Here is a 16,498-nt window from a genome sequence, read left to right on the forward strand (position 1 = left end):
TTATCAGCAGCACGATGTGTAAATGACCATGGCAACATTTCCAATGACCTCTGCTGTTTAGTGTTTTGCTCTGTCATTGTACCCAACCAGTGATGGCCAGTTCGCCGTGTTCGCCCGCGAACACATGCAAGCTGCCATCCTAAATCACAAGTCCGGCGAGGCACAGGTAACCCTTACCTGTGCCTGCGCCATGAGCCGGTCTGAAACAAATGGGGTCACCGGGAGCAGGCAGTTCCGAGAACAGCCCGATGAAGGCCCCCGGCGGCTGTTCTCGGTACTGCCTGCTCCCGGTGACCCCATTTGTTTCAGACCGGCGCAGGCACAGGTAAGGACTTACCTGTGCCTCGCCAGACTTGGCAGCTCGCATGTGTTCGCGGGTGAACACTGCGAACTGGCCATCACTGCACCCAACTAACCTAAAGAGAACCTATCACCTTAAAGGGGTTCTGCTGCACTTTGTTTAAACTGATTATCTGTCAGACCCCCGCCGATCAGAAGCTGATGATCTATCCACAGGATAGATCATCAGTTTAAACAAAGTGCAGAACCCCTTTAAAATGCAGTGCAATCTTATAGAGCAGGAGGAGCTGAGCAGATTGACATATAGTTTTATGGGGAAAAGATTTGGTAAAGCTTGTTTTATCCTTTTTTTTTTTTTTTTTTTTTTTTTTTTTTTTTAAACCTCTTCCTTTTCTGACTTCAGTTGTACACTGTGGAGGTGTTAGCAGTGACTGATAGCATTCTCAGTGTAAGTGTGTATACAGAGATAGCGGTCAATCACTGATACCTGTACACAGGGGAGATGTTATCAGTGATTGATAGCATTCTCTGTGTAAGTGTGCATGCAGAGGTGTCAGTCACTGATACCTGTACACTGGGTAGGTGGTATCATTGATATCATCCTCAGTGTAAGTGTATATACAGAGATAGCTGTCAGTCACTGATAGTTGTACATGTGGTAGGTGTTATCAGTGATTGATAGCATTCCCTGTGTAAGGGCTCTTTCACACTTGCGTTCTTGTCTTCCGGCATAGAGTTCCGTCGTCGGGGCTCTATGCCGGAAGAATCCTGATCAGGATTATCCTAATGCATTCTGAATGGAGAGAAATCCGTTCAGGATGCATCAGGATGTCTTCAGTTCCGGAACGGAACGTTTTTTGGCCGGAGAAAATACCGCAGCATGCTGCGCTTTTTGCTCCGGCCAAAAATCCGGAACACTTGCCGCAAGGCCGGATCCGGAATTAATGCCCATTGAAAGGCATTGATCCGGATCCGGCCTTAAGCTAAACGTCGTTTCGGCGCATTGCCGGACCCGACATTTAGCTTTTTCTGAATGGTTACCATGGCTGCCGGGACGCTAAAGTCCTGGCAGCCATGGTAAAGTGTAGCGGGGAGCGGGGAGCAGTGTACTTACCGTCCGTGCGGCTCCCCGGGCGCTCCAGAGTGACGTCAGGGCGCCCCAAGCGCATGGATCATGTGATCGCATGGATCACGTCATCCATGCGCATGGGGCGCCCTGACGTCATTCTGGAGCGCCCGGGGAGCCGCACGGACTGTAAGTATACCGCTCCCCCGATCCCCGCTCCTACTATGGCAACCAGGACTTTAATAGCGTCCTGGGTGCCATAGTAACACTGAACGCATTTGGAAGACGGTTCCGTCTTCAAATGCTTTCAGTACACTTGCGTTTTTCCGGATCCGGCGTGTAATTCCGGCAAGTGGAGTACACGCCGGATCCGGACAACGCAAGTGTGAAAGAGGCCTAAGTGTGTATTCAGAGATAGCGGTCAGTCACTGTACTGTACTCGCATGATTATGTGGCCCAGTCCTGCCTCAGTCTGCTTCACAAGTCCCCCTCTGAGTGATAATTGTAGTAGTTCCCAGGTTGGATGCTACAGCCATGACTCAGGAGATGTGAAGGACTGTGTGAAGCAGAAAAATGCAGAGAGCAGAGTGCACTTCACAGTGATGCTCCTCCTCCAGTGCACTTGCAGAAGCAAAACCTGTCAGAATAGAAGTTCATATTTGCACTTCTCATAATAAAAGCTCCTCAGAGGATATGTTTGTACTGCTCTCCCTTGCTCCTCCTTAGTTCTATGAGCAGTTTAGCATGGACATAAGAACTGACATAATTACTTCCTTTTAACCAGTATGTACTAAACAGGTATCCATTATGCATGTTTTCATAGTTAAAATATATTTGTTAATACCTTACTGTATAAAATTGTGGAAGCATGTTAAGTTAAGGCTGCTGTCATGTTAGACTGTGCAGCATTAATCTATATCTTGCTCTGAACAAGGGCAGTATAGGGTTGCAGAAGTAACAATGAACCCTAACATGCATCTCTATTTAGGCTCCATTCACACGTCCGTAATAATGGGTCCGCATCCGTTCTGCAAATTGCGGAACGGGTGCGGACCCATTCATTCTCTATGGGGACGGAATGGATGCGCTCCGCCGATCTTCCACGCGGCTCCGGAGAAAAATAAAACCTGTCCTATTCTTGTCCGCAATTGCGGACAAGAGTAGGAATTTCTATGGGGGGGCCCGCCGGGTGTATTGCGGATCCGCAATGCACTACGGACGTGTGAAAGGACCCTTATTCACTTCTGAAATGAGTCTAGGAGTACTTTTGGAGACCCACAATGTGGCGCTCTGCAGGAGCTGTTTATTTACAGTGAAAATGAAATTAAATCTTTTCATGCTTTATTTTGGAGGGGGGCATACTTCGCTCACTGATTCTGTCCATTTTTTGCTTTATGGCTTCTGAGTGAGGCATATTGGGGGAGTTGTCAAGACTGGCGTTTCTACAGGGAGTGCAGAATTATTAGGCAAATGAGTATTTTGACCACATCATCCTCTTTATGCATGTTGTCTTACTCCAAGCTGTATAGGCTCGAAAGCCTACTACCAATTAAGCATATTAGGTGATGTGCATCTCTGTAATGAGAAGGGGTGTGGTCTAATGACATCAACACCCTATATTAGGTGTGCATAATTATTAGGCAAAATGGGTCAAAAGAAGGACTTGACAGGCTCAGAAAAGTCAAAAATAGTGAGATATCTTGCAGAGGGATGCAGCACTCTTAAAATTGCAAAGCTTCTGAAGCGTGATCATCGAATAATAAAGCGTTTCATTCAAAATAGTCAACAGGGTCGCAAGAAGCGTGTGGAAAAACCAAGGCGCAAAATAACTGCCCATGAACTGAGAAAAGTCAAGCGTGCAGCTGCCAAGATGCCACTTGCCACCAGTTTGGCCATATTTCAGAGCTGCAACATCACTGGAGTGCCCAAAAGCACAAGGTGTGCAATACTCAGAGACATGGCCAAGGTAAGAAAGGCTGAAAGACGACCACCACTGAACAAGACACACAAGCTGAAACGTCAAGACTGGGCCAAGAAATATCTCAAGACTGATTTTTCTAAGGTTTTATGGACTGATGAAATGAGAGTGAGTCTTGATGGGCCCGTGGCTGGATTGGTAAAGGGCAGAGAGCTCCAGTCCGACTCAGACGCCAGCAAGGTGGAGGTGGAGTACTGGTTTGGGCTGGTATCATCAAAGATGAGCTTGTGGGGCCTTTTCGGGTTGAGGATGGAGTCAAGCTCAACTGCCAGTTTCTGGAAGACACCTTCTTCAAGCAGTGGTACAGGAAGAAGTCTGCATCCTTCAAGAAAAACATGATTTTCATGCAGGACAATGCTCCATCACACGCGTCCAAGTACTCCACAGCGTGGCTGGCAAGAAAGGGTATAAAAGAAGAAAATCTAATGACATGGCCTCCTTGTTCACCTGATCTGAACCCCATTGAGAACCTGTGGTCCATCATCAAATGTGAGATTTACAAGGAGGGAAAACAGTACACCTCTCTGAACAGTGTCTGGGAGGCTGTGGTTGCTGCTGCACACAATGTTGATGGTGAACAGATCAAAACACTGACAGAATCCATGGATCGCAGGCTTTTGAGTGTCCTTGCAAAGAAAGGTGGCTATATTGGTCACTGATTTGTTTTTGTTTTGTTTTTGAATGTCAGAAATGTATATTTGTGAATGTTGAGATGTTATATTGGTTTCACTGGTAAAAATAAATAATTGAAATGGGTATATATTTGTTTTTTGTTAAGTTGCCTAATAATTATGCACAGTAATAGTCACCTGCACACACAGATATCCCCCTAAAATAGCTAAAACTAAAAACAAACTAAAACCTACTACAAAAATATTCAGCTTTGATATTAATGAGTTTTTTGGGTTCATTGAGAACATTGTTGTTGTTCAATAATAAAATTAATCCTCATACCAGTCTTGATCCCCTGAGATCTGGAGTGAGAGGCAGTATCTGACGTAAGTTATAGTAAATCTGGTGGGCCGAACAATCCCCCGCCCCTTTTATCCCCACTTTAGAAAAGTCGCAAATTATGGTGCAAATATGCAGTTTCCCATTATTTACAATGTTTCTTTTTAATAGAAAAAGTTCTGTAAATGTCCCTCATTATGTCAATCTGAATTTAGCCTGAGGCTTAGGAAAGTCTTCCTATATTCTTCTAATGGGATCCATTAGAGGTTTTGTTTCTGGTTCTAAATCTATTGCATAGTCATGTAGCTGTAATATTTCTTGTGAGAATAAAGCCTAAAGCATGTCCTTGAAAACCATGCGAGCATGATATGAAATGGTGTGCTTCCAAAGCCTTGAAGGTGAGGTCAAGTCCATTACTGGAGAGCCACTGCTGTAAGGTTGACGGATCATATTACGAAATACAGAGAAATGCTACATTAGTGGTTAAGCATGATGGATGGGCCTCCGGTGGTGGTATTCTTCTCAGGGTGCTCCGAGGGTGCATAGGGATCTCTTTCCAATAAAGCCTAATGAGTGATGGAAATGGTCGTCTTTCCGATATTAGGAGGAGCAAGAAAGTTCTAATTAAAGTAAATTCTGTAATAAGTTGTAGTAACTGTTGGATACAAAGTCCGACCATTTCTGCTGAATTGATGTGTAGATCTACGTTTTTTTATTTTTAGAACAACTGGTGTATGCTGCATTGTATGCAGAATGTAGTTAATAAACTGTGGCCTGTAGTTATGTCCATAGGCGTCTCAAAGCAGTGATAGGGGAGGGTCTATGCAACTGGCTGGATGGGAGGAGCTATAAACTCGCTGGGCGGTGCTCTGGTTTGTATACATTTAGATTTAACCCCTTCACGACATCCGCCGTACATGTACAGTGTATGTCGGGTCTTTTAAAGATGGCGCCCCCTGCGGAGCAATGCCTGGACGCAGCTAAGCTCCATTCAAGTGAACAGAGCTTAGTCCCGCCCAGCCCGTTGTTACTAGTCGTGATGTCACTGGGCCTGAGGAAAACAGAGATAAGGCCGCGACGCTCCCTTCTCAAACAGCTGATCGGAAGAGGATAGATCATCAGTAAGGCTACTTTCACACTTGCGTTCGGAGCGGATCCGTCTGGTGTCTGCACAGACGGATCCACTTCTATAATGCAAACGATGGGATCCGTTCAGAACGGATCCGTCTGCATTATATTTCAGAAAAAAATCTAAGTGTGAAAGTTAGTCAGACGGATCCGTCCAGACTTTGCATTGAAAGTCAATGGGGGACGGATCCGTTTGAAAATTGCACCATATTGTGTCAACTTCAAACGGATCCGTCCCCATTGACTTACTTTGTAAGTCTGGACGGATCCATTTGGCTCCGCACGGCCAGACGGACACCCGAACGCTGCAAGCTGCGTTCGGGTGTCCGCCTACTGAGCGGAACGGAGGCCAAGCGGAGCCAGACTGAGGCATTCTGAGCGGATCCGCATCCACTCAGAATGCATTGGGGCTGGACGGATGCGTTCAGGACTGCTCGTGAGAGCCTTCAAACGGAACTCACAAGCGGAACCCCGAACGCAAGTGTGAAAGTAGCCTAAAAAGAACTGCAGAACCCCTTTTAAAAATACTGTAAAAAAAAAAAAATCAACATCGTGGGAATTGCGAAAACACCTGAATTATAAAAATATTTTTAAAATTCTCATACAGTGAATGGTGTAACGGGGGGGGGGGGGGGGGGGGTCGCTGATTCGCTGTTTTTTCTCTCCACTTTACCTCCCAAAAAAATGGAATGAAAAGTGATCAAAAAGTCATACACACCCCAAAATGGTATTATCAAAAACTACAGATCGTCCCGCAAAAAATGAGACCCCACACAGCTCTGTAGACATAACTGTAAAAAAAAGGTATGGGGGTCAGAATATGGTGATGAAAAGGCTTTTTTTTTCCAGTATTAAAACGCAAGAAAACTATACATATGTGCTGACCTGAAGAATGAAGAGCAGTAGTCCGTTTTACCGCATAGTGAACGCTGTAAAAACAAAACCCGTAAAACTGTGGCAGAATTGCGTTTTGTTTTTCAAATTCTATCCTATTTGGAATTTTTCCCCCCCACTTTCCACTGCATTGTATGCAATATTAAATGGTTGCATTAGAAAGTACAACTTGTGCTGTAAAAAACAAGCCCTCATATGGCTATGTGAACGGAAAAATGAAAAAGTTATGGCTCCTGGAAGGCAGGGAGCGAAAAACGAAAACACAAAAACGGAAAATCGCTGTCCGAAAGGAGTTTATCTTTGTTGGGGTTTCTGCAAAACTGCTTACTGCAAAACCAGCGTTGGGCCTCTTGCACACGACCGTATGGATTGGCGGTCCATTTTAAACGGATCCGTTTTTCAGGTTTTTTTTGTTTCTGTAGTACTTCCGTTCTGCTTCCTTTCCGTTTTGCCGTTCTATTTTTCCGCGGATCGCAAACGGAAGCATACAATAATGTTTAAACAGTAAGTACATAAAGAAAATTTGAGCTGGGCATAAAATTTTCAATGGATGGTTCCGCAAAAATGGTACGGATATGGATGCATTCCGTTTTTTTTTTTTGTTTTTTTTCCGGAACTATTGACTTGAATAGAGCCACGGAAGGTGATTTGCGGGCAGTAATAGTACATGTTCTATCTTTGAACGGAAATATGGAATGCATACGGAGTAAATATTTTTTTTTTTTTTTACGGAACCATTGAAATTAACAGTTCCGTATACGGATCGCAAACTGAATCCGCAAAAACGGAACTGAAATGGGAAAAAAACGCTTGTGTGCAAGAGGCTTTTACAGAGATCTTCTAACCTGAAGAATTGCACAGCCTGTGATGCATCCCTGCTAACATTAGATTTGAATTTGTACCTGTGACACTGGCTGACCTGGTACATGTGCTCTTGGCAGCTGAAGACATCTGTGTTGGTCCCATGTTCATATGTGCCCGCATAGCTGAGAAAATAACGTTTAATATATGCAAATGAGCTTCTAGGAGCAACGGGGGCGTTGTTATTACACCTAGAGGCTCTTCTCTCTGCAACTGACACATCCTCTCCACTCTGATTGACAGGACCAAATGTGATGACGTTTTCGCTGCTTGGCCCTGTCAAAGTACAGAGGGAGCGGCAGTTGCAGAGAGAGCAGAGCCTCTAGGTGTAATGACAACGCCCCCGTTGCTCCTAGAGGCTCATTTGCATATATTAAAACTTCATTTTTCTCAGCAATGTGGGCACTTGTGAACATGGGACCAACACAGATGCCTTCAGCTGCCAAGTGAACATGTAACAGGTCAGCCAGTTTTGGATGCCCTTTAAAAACTTCTTGAAAATGTATACATTTAAACCTCAATGTCCATCACTGTCCCTGATTAGGACTGCCCATATTAATGGTCAGGAAGAAAACGGACATGGGATGTACATTTTTTTTTTTTTTTTAACTGCTATCACACTGCGGTTCGTGGTGTGTCAGTGCATATTTTTTGTCCACGTCCAATTTTTGCACAGAACGTTTTTTTTTTTTTTTTTGCGGCCCATATCCGGAATCATTCATTTTAACAGGGCCGCAAAAAAATGGAATTGACTCCGTGTGCGTTTTGTAAGCGTATGTCCGCAAGTCCGTTCGGCAAAAAAATAGAACACATCCTATTCTTGTTCATTTTGTGGACAAGGACAGGCATTGTTACAATGGATCTGCAAAAAAACGGATGTAACACGGACATCACACAGATGTCATCCGTAGTTTTTTTTAGTTTTTTTTATTTGCGGACTGCAAAATGCACACGTCGTGTCCATGAGCCCTTACTGGAAATGCTTGTATATGAGAAGTTGGTCTAGACTCGAGTCCTGTCCATTACAGTGGAAAGGCAGGGTGGATGCAGCCACATATCGCCTATTGATTGCTCTCTTGTCCCTGGAGAGAATGGCTGCAGTATTCTGCGTGTCTGCAGAGCTCGGTAAGGCTGGCGCAGTGTTACTCGGTGCCCTGTCACCAGCAGATCAATGGACGTCTGTATTGCCTTTAGCTAGTGAAGCTGCTGCCATTGTGGCTGTTGGATCTCATCAGTTCACACTTTCTACTTCTATTCCTGCAGCTCAGAACTGGTACTTTTTCCATTGTCTTTCCTGAGGAACTTATTGCATTGAATGTTGTTTCCAGAGACATTCTTCTAAGTACCCCACACATACATGTAAGGCTACTTTCACACTTGCGTTTTGTGCGGATCCGTCATGGACGGATCTGTTCAGAACGGATACGTTTGTATTATCTTTAGAGGGAACCTGTCACCCTGATTTTGTGTATAAAGCTGAGGACATGGGTTGCTAGATGGCCGCTAGCACATCCACAATACCCAGTCCCCATAGCTCTGTGTGCTTTTATTGTGTAAAAAAAACTATTTGATACATATGCAAATTAACCTGAGATGACCCCTGTACGTGAGATTAGTCAGGGACAGGACTCATCTCGGGTTCATTTGCTTATGTATCAAATCGGGTTTTTTTACACAATAAAAGCACACAGAGCTATGGGGACTGGGTATTGCGGATGTGCTAGCGGCCATTTAGCGACCCATGTCCTCAGCTCTATACACAAAATCCCTGGGACGGGTTCCCTTTAACATAGCCAAGACCCGTCTTGAACACCATTGAAAATCAATGGAGGACGGATCAGTTTTCAAGCAGCGTTTTGGTGTCCGCGTCCAGAGCGGAATGGAGACTGATCGGAGGCAAACTGATGCATCCTGAGCGGATCCTTTTCCATTCAGAATGCATTAGGGCAAAACTGATCCGTTTTGGACTGCTTGTGAGAGCCCTGAACGGATCTCACAAACTGGAACCAGAACGCCAGTGTGAAAGTAGCCTAAGGCCCCTTTCACACGAGCGAGTATTCCGCACGGATGCGATGCGGGAGGTGAACGCATTGCACCCGCACTGAATACCGACCCATTCATTTCTATGGGGCTGTTCACATGAGCGGTGGTTTTCACGCATCACTTGTGCGTTGCGTGAAAATCGTAGCATGCTCCTCTTTGTGCGTTTTTCACGTAATGCAAGCCCCATAGAAATAAATGGGGTTGCGTGAAAATCGCAAGCATCCGCAAGCAAGTGCGGATGCGGTGCGATTTTTCACGCACGCTTGCTAGGAGACGATCGGGATGGAGACCCGATCATTATTATTTTCCCTTATAACATGGTTATAAGGGAAAATAATAGCATTCTGAATACCGAATGCATAGTAAAACATTGCTGGAGGGGTTAAAAATAAATAAATAATAATTTAACTCACCTTAGTCCACTTGATCGCGGCCCGGCATCTCCTTCTGGCTTCATCTGATCTCTGTGCAGCAACAGGACCTTTGGTGACGTCATTCCGGTCATCACATGATCTATCACATGATCTTTTACCATGGTGATGGATCATGTGATGACCGGAGTGACGTCACCAAAGGTCCTGTTGCTGCACAGAGATCAGATGAAGCCAGAAGGAGATGCCGGGCCGCGAACAAGTGGACTAAGGTGAGTTAAATAATTTTAATTTTTTTTAACCCCTCCAGCGCTATTTTACTATGCATTCTGTATTCAGAATGTATTATTTTCCCTTATAACATGGTTATAAGGGAAAATAATAGCAATCTACAGAACACCGATCCCAAGCCCGAACTTCTGTGAAAAAGTTCGGGTTTGGGTACCAAACACGCGCGATTTTTCTCACGCGAGTGCAAAACGCATTACAATGTTTTGCACTCGTGCGGAAAAATCGTAACGCACCCGCACATTTTCCCGCAACGCCTGTGTGAAAGGGGCCTAACAGATCTGCTCTCCAGTGGCCTCACCTACCATCTAGGCAGAGGCCACACTACATTATTTCCGGAAGAGTAAAAATCTTCCTCTTAGTATTTTTGAGGAGTATTTTCAGCCACGGAGGAGTATGAAATAAGAGTTCTAGTGGCTGTTTTTATTTCTGCCCATAGCTTTATTTTATTTTTTGTCAATGTAGCCATATGAAGGCTTCTTGTTTGCGGGGCAAATTCTGTTTTTTGGTGACACCATTTTGGGGTACATATAACTTATTAATTTTAACACTTAAAATAATATACAGTTGCAAGAAAAAGTATGTGAAACCTTTGGAATGATATGGATTTCTGCACAAATTGGTCATAAAATGAGATCTGATCTTCATCTAAGTCACAACAATAGACAATCACAGTCTGCTTAAACTAATAACACTCAAAGAATTAAATGTTACCATGTTTTATTGAACACATCATGTAAACATTCACAGTGCAGGTGGAAAAAGTATGTGAACCCTTGGATTTAATAACTGGTTGAACCTCCTTTGGCAACAATAACTTCAACCAAACGTTTCCTGTAGTTGCAGATCAGATGTGCACAACGGTCAGGAGTAATTCTTGACCATTCCTCTTTACAGAACTGTTTAAGTTCAGCAATATTCTTGGGATGTCTGGTGTGAATCGCTTTCTTGAGGTCATGCCACAGCATCTCAATCTGGTTGAGGTCAGCACTCTGACTGGGCCACTCCAGAAGGTGTATTTTCTTCTGTTTAAGCCACTCTGTTGTTGATTTACTTCTATGCTTTGGGTCGTTGTCCTGTTGCAACACCCATCTTCTGTTGAGCTTCAGCTGGTGGACAGATGGCCTTAAGTTCTCCTGCAAAATGTCTTGATAAACTTGGGAATTCATTTTTCCTTCGATGATAGCAATCCGTCCAGGCCCTGACTCAGCAAAGCAGCCCCAAACCATGATGCCCCACCACCATACTTCACAGTTGGGATGAGGTTTTGATGTTGGTGTGCTGTGCCTCTTTTTCTCCACACATAGTGTTGTGTGTTTCTTCCAAACAACTCAACTTTGGTTTCATCTGTCCACAGAATATTTTGGCAGTACTGCTGTGGAACATCCAGGTGCTCTTGTGCAAACTGTAAACGTGCAGCAATGTTTTTTTTGGACAGCAGTGGCTTCCTCTGTGGTATCCTCCCATGAAATCCATTCTTGTTTAGTGTTTTACATATCGTAGATTCACTAACAGGGATGTTAGCATATGCCAGAGACTTTTGTAAGTCTTTAGCTGACACTATAGGATTATTCTTCACCTCATTGAGCAGTCTGCGCTCTGCTCATGCAGTCATCTTTACAGGACGGCCACTCCTAGGGAGAGTAGCAGCAGTGCTGAACTTTCTCCATTTATAGACAATTTGTCTTACCGTGGACTGATGAACAGCAAGGCTTTTGGAGATACTTTTATAACCCTTTCCAGCTTTATGCAATTCTTAATCGTAGGTCTTCTGAGAGCTCTTTTGTGCGAGGCATCATTCACATCAGGCAATGCTTCTTGTGAAAAGCAAACCCAGAACTGGTGTGTATTTTTTATAGGGCAGGGCAGCTGTAACCAACACCTCCAATCTCATCTCATTGATTGGACTCCAGTTGGCTGACACCTCACTCCAATTAGCTCTTGGAGATGTCATTAGTCTAGGGGTTCACATACTTTTTCCACCTGCACTGTGAATGTTTACATGGTGTGTTCAATAAAACATGGTAACATTTAAATCTTTGTGTGTTATTAGTTTAAGCAGACTGTGATTGTCTATTGTTGTGACTTAGATGAAGATCAGATCACATTTTATGACCAATTTGTGCAGAAATCCATATTATTCCAAAGGGTTCACATACTTTTTCTTGCAACTGTATGCTAATGATGGGGAGATCTTCCACCATTGCTTTTTGCACTCTAAATTTCCGACATTCACCATATGGCATAACTAGTGTTACTGTTATTGTGCAGGACAGTACGATTACGATGATACCAAACATGTCTAGTTTTATGTTTGTGTTTTTTTTTCCACCTTTGCACAATAATAGCATTTTTTTGCTGTTGTAGCCGCATGTGGTTTGTATGTTTGTAGGGTGAAATGTTGTGTTCATGAGTACCATTTTTGGAGGTACATGGGAATTCTGAACATTTATTTTTTGAGGCGGGAATGAATAGTAAACAAAAAAAACAAAACAATTCTGTATTTTTTACATTGTTCATGGGGGGGGGGGGTTCAAATAACCGTTTATCTTTATTATGCAGGTGTGATACCATGTTTTCAATGTCTTTTTTTTTTTTTTTAGTCCCACTAGCAGAATGGCTTTTTTTAATACGTTGGTATACCACTACATTATAGCCTCTCACAGTAACAGACAGTCTATTAGGCCTGGTCTGTGGCAGGGTCTAAGGGCTCATGCACACGAACGTATTTACTTTCCGAATCCGTTACGTTTTTTTTGCAGACTGTATGTGGAACCATTCATTTTAATGAGTTCTCAAAAATAACGGAAGTTACTCCGTGTGCATTCTGTTTCCGTATATGTCTGAATTTCCGTTCCGCAAAAAAATAAGACATGTCCTATTATTGTCCGCATTACGGGCAAGGATAGTACTGTTCTATTAGGGGCCAGCTGTTCCGTTCTGCAAAATACGGAATGCACACGGACGTCATCCGTATTTTTGCGGACCGCAAAATACATACGGTCGTGTACATGAGCCCTAATGCCGCATTCACACGTACATGGATTTTCACGTACCACGGTCCGTGAAAACCTGGTCTGCCGTCCTGCTGAGTGCACTGTGTCATTGGTTGCTCGTGCACTCAGCAGGATGGCAGGCCGGGTTTTCACAGACCTTTGTCCGTGAAAATCCACGTACGTGTGAATGCGGCCTAATAGACATACAGTCATATCAGCCCAGGGGGTTTATTAGGCGCCCCAGCTGCCACGTTGGCAACCCATAGTTGTGTTTGCCGGGAGCCAATGGTGGCAGAGGGAGCCCTTTCCCTCTAACTGCCTAGATGCCACGGTCACTATCAACTGGAGCATCTAGGGAGTTAAGCTGTTGGATCAGAGTAAACTCTTGTTACATCAGGAGCCTGACTTCAGTCAGTGCCGGGTTCCCATGGTGATCTGAAGCATTGATCTGGAGTACTGTATCGGGGGCAGAGGAAATTCTGACATGGTGAAGAGAACCTTGTTTGTACTGAGCTTTGGGTGGTAGCCAAAACTTCTTATACTACTGCAGCAATCCTAATCTGAAGACAATGCATACCTTTGTAAAGGACTGTCATGTGTGGATTACATCGGTGAACAGAAAGGTTCATGGCTAGCAACCGAAAACACTGGAAGACTTTATATGACCTTCTTCCTCTTTCACATTATTGTAGATGGTCACGTGAATAGTGAGCTCCTGTACTGAGGATCACTGGGAAAAGGCAAATGATTGCTGCAGTATAATATATGTAAGATATAGAACTAATATATTTCTGGTCTGGGAGATTTCCCTTCCATGTGTTCAATATGTTATTGTGTAACTGTACCTAAAACTTCTAGGCCTCATTTATCAAAACTGTGTAAGGGTGCGTTCACATGCAGCAGATTTTGTGGCAGAAAATTCCACAACTGAAAATCGGTTCCATTGACCTCAAGGGCTCATGCTCACGAACATATTATTTTTCAGCGTCCGTTTTTTTTTTTTTTCGGACCATATGCGGAACCATTCATTTCAATGGGTCCACCAAAAAAATAATTTATATTCCGTATTCCGTACCGCAAAAAAAAAAGAACGCGTCCTATTATTGTCTGCATTATGGACAAGGATAGGGGGGCAGTTGTTCCGTTCTGCAAAATACGGAATACACACGGACGTCATCTGTATTTTTTGCGGACCGCAAAATACATAGTCGCGTGCATGAGCCCTAATGGGGCTTGCAGAAATCCTTGTGCTTCCTGCCCCGTTCAAATGAATGGAACTGATTTTCAATCGCAGAATTTTCTGCCACAAAATCTGCCGCGTTAGAAGGCACAGCGTCTAACGGAGTCATTAAACCTAGGGTGAGTCTTCAAACATAGCATGGAAGCATTTACAGTTCAGCTTTCCGTTCGTCTGTATCGTGAGAGGAAAAAAGCAAAAAAAGGATCCTGTAAATAAAAATGTAAAAAAATAAATAAACAAAATGGATCCTGAGCATCTGTTATGCACATTTTGCATCCATTTTAGCCGTTTTCGCCAAATTCTAAAAAAACTATCTCAGTTTTAAATGGCTAAAACTGATGCAAAATGTGCATATCGGATGCATAAAATACAGGATTAATTATTTTTTTTCTGTTCTTCTGATGGATCAGAAGAATGGAAAATGAAGCGGTGACGTGAACCCGACCATACTGTTTGTGAAGCAGAAATGCCCCATTTAATATTGTGTTTGGACATCAGTCTTCTTGCTGTAGTCAGGGTGAACAACGTCCGTGTGGTAATTAGTCTTGGTTCACACATCATGAATAATTCTGCAATGAAAAATACCCCGAAACTTTTTTTTTTACCAAAATCTACCATGCAATCTGCACATCTTCTATGCAGATTCCATTACTGTGGGAGGAATTTAGCAGTGAATGAAACCTGCAGCATTTCCACAAGAGCTAGGGGGTAGGGATCGACCGATATTGATTTTTTAGGGCTGATACCGATAGCGATAATTTGTCAACTTTCAGGCCGATAGCCGATAATTTATACCGATATTCTGGGTATTTTTATTTTTGAGAAAAAAAAAAATTTCATACACAAATCTGCTGAAAATTAATGTTTATTGTTAACGTGTATTATTATTTTTATTTTTTTTGTAAATCTTTTTCATTTATACTTAATTTTTTTGTGTTTTTTTTTTTTTACTAATTTTTAGCCCCCTTAGGGACTAGAACCCTTGTCCTATTGACCCTGATAGAGCTCTATCAGGGTGAATAGGAGCTCACACTGTCCCTGCTGCTCTGTGCTTTGTGCACACAGCAGCATGGAGCTGACTATGGCAGCCAGGGCTTCAATAGCGTCCTGGCTGCCATGGTAACCGATCGGAGGAGCAGGGGAGAGGGGATCCTGTGGCCACTGCCACCAATGATTAATACTGGGGGGGCGCGCACTGCGCCACCAATGTTTTTACTATTGGGATGGGGGTGGGGGGCGCACTGCGCCACCAATGATTAATACTAGGGGGCTTGAGGGGGGGGGGGGCGCACTGCGCCACCAATGAAGATACCTCTCTTTCACATACAGGAGGCGGGAGCTGGCTGCAGAATCACATAGCCGGCTCCCGACCTCTATGAGCGGTAGCTGCGATCCGCGGCACCTAAGGGGTTAACTACCGCGGACCGCAGCTGCCGTTCATAGAGGTCGGGAGCCGGCTATGTGATTCTGCAGCCAGCTCTCGCCTCCTGTATATGAATTAATGAAAGACTCATCTTCATTTGTGTAAAACCGATAATCGGTCGATCCCTACTAGGGGGCACGAGGTGGAATTTCCATGTGACGTCCACAACCGGAATTCTGCAACAAGTACTTGATGTGAACCCTCCCTTATTGGTGACCTGTGCTAAGACTTTATCACATCCTTAGCCTGGTAAACAGCTCTGTCCATTGAGTTTAGTCCGATTTTTCTCCACAGGTGGTAACTTCTGGCCTCCTCTGCCCAAGGTCACGTCCACAGCCTGCCGACAATGGGAAGAATTTACACAGCTGCCACTTGTAGTTCATGTTCCCTGTGGGTTATGGCTGTACAATAGTCCAATTGTCTGCACTGAGCTTCCGCATAACAATTGAGAATAGAGTTATGTCTTGTGTAAAAGCTTTTGTATCGAGCAGTGCAAGACAAGAACCCCGCATGGAGGTCCTCTCCGTATTACATGTCTTTCCTTCTCTTACAGGGCAGGTACACACGCACGTTTCAGGAGGACACATACTGATCCTTTTAAGTACTCTACAGCACTGCCCTACTTTCAAGTCGAACCCTGAATATAATTAGCAAGTGACATTACTGTCTCTTACTAATTATCTGTTGTATAGTTTGCTGGTTGTGGCTGGAGACCACACTCTTCATGTAGATCAAATAGATAAAAAACCAAAAACTGGTGACAGCACGTCCAAGGTGGTGGAATTTAATCTGGATTAAATTCCACCACCTTGGACGTGCTGTCTCCAGTTTTATTTTTATTTTATCTATTTGATCTACATGCTGGAAGGGGGCTTTTTACCACACCCTGGAGACGTGCACCCACCACATTGATACTAAGGAGTGCTGTTCATCCCCATAATTTTGTACCACACTCTTCA

At 43.8% G+C, this 16,498-nt stretch overlaps 1 protein-coding gene across 2 annotated transcripts in view; it reads left to right on the top strand.

The window, feature by feature from the left end:
• DOCK9 (dedicator of cytokinesis 9) overlaps window positions 1-16,498 on the top strand; it is a 289,698-nt gene that overhangs the window by 65,912 nt on the left and 207,288 nt on the right. The gene's annotated exons all lie outside the window — the stretch shown is intronic.

The sequence above is a fragment of the Bufo bufo genome, chromosome 3, assembly GCF_905171765.1.
Source record: "Bufo bufo chromosome 3, aBufBuf1.1, whole genome shotgun sequence".
NCBI lineage: Eukaryota > Metazoa > Chordata > Amphibia > Anura > Bufonidae > Bufo > Bufo bufo.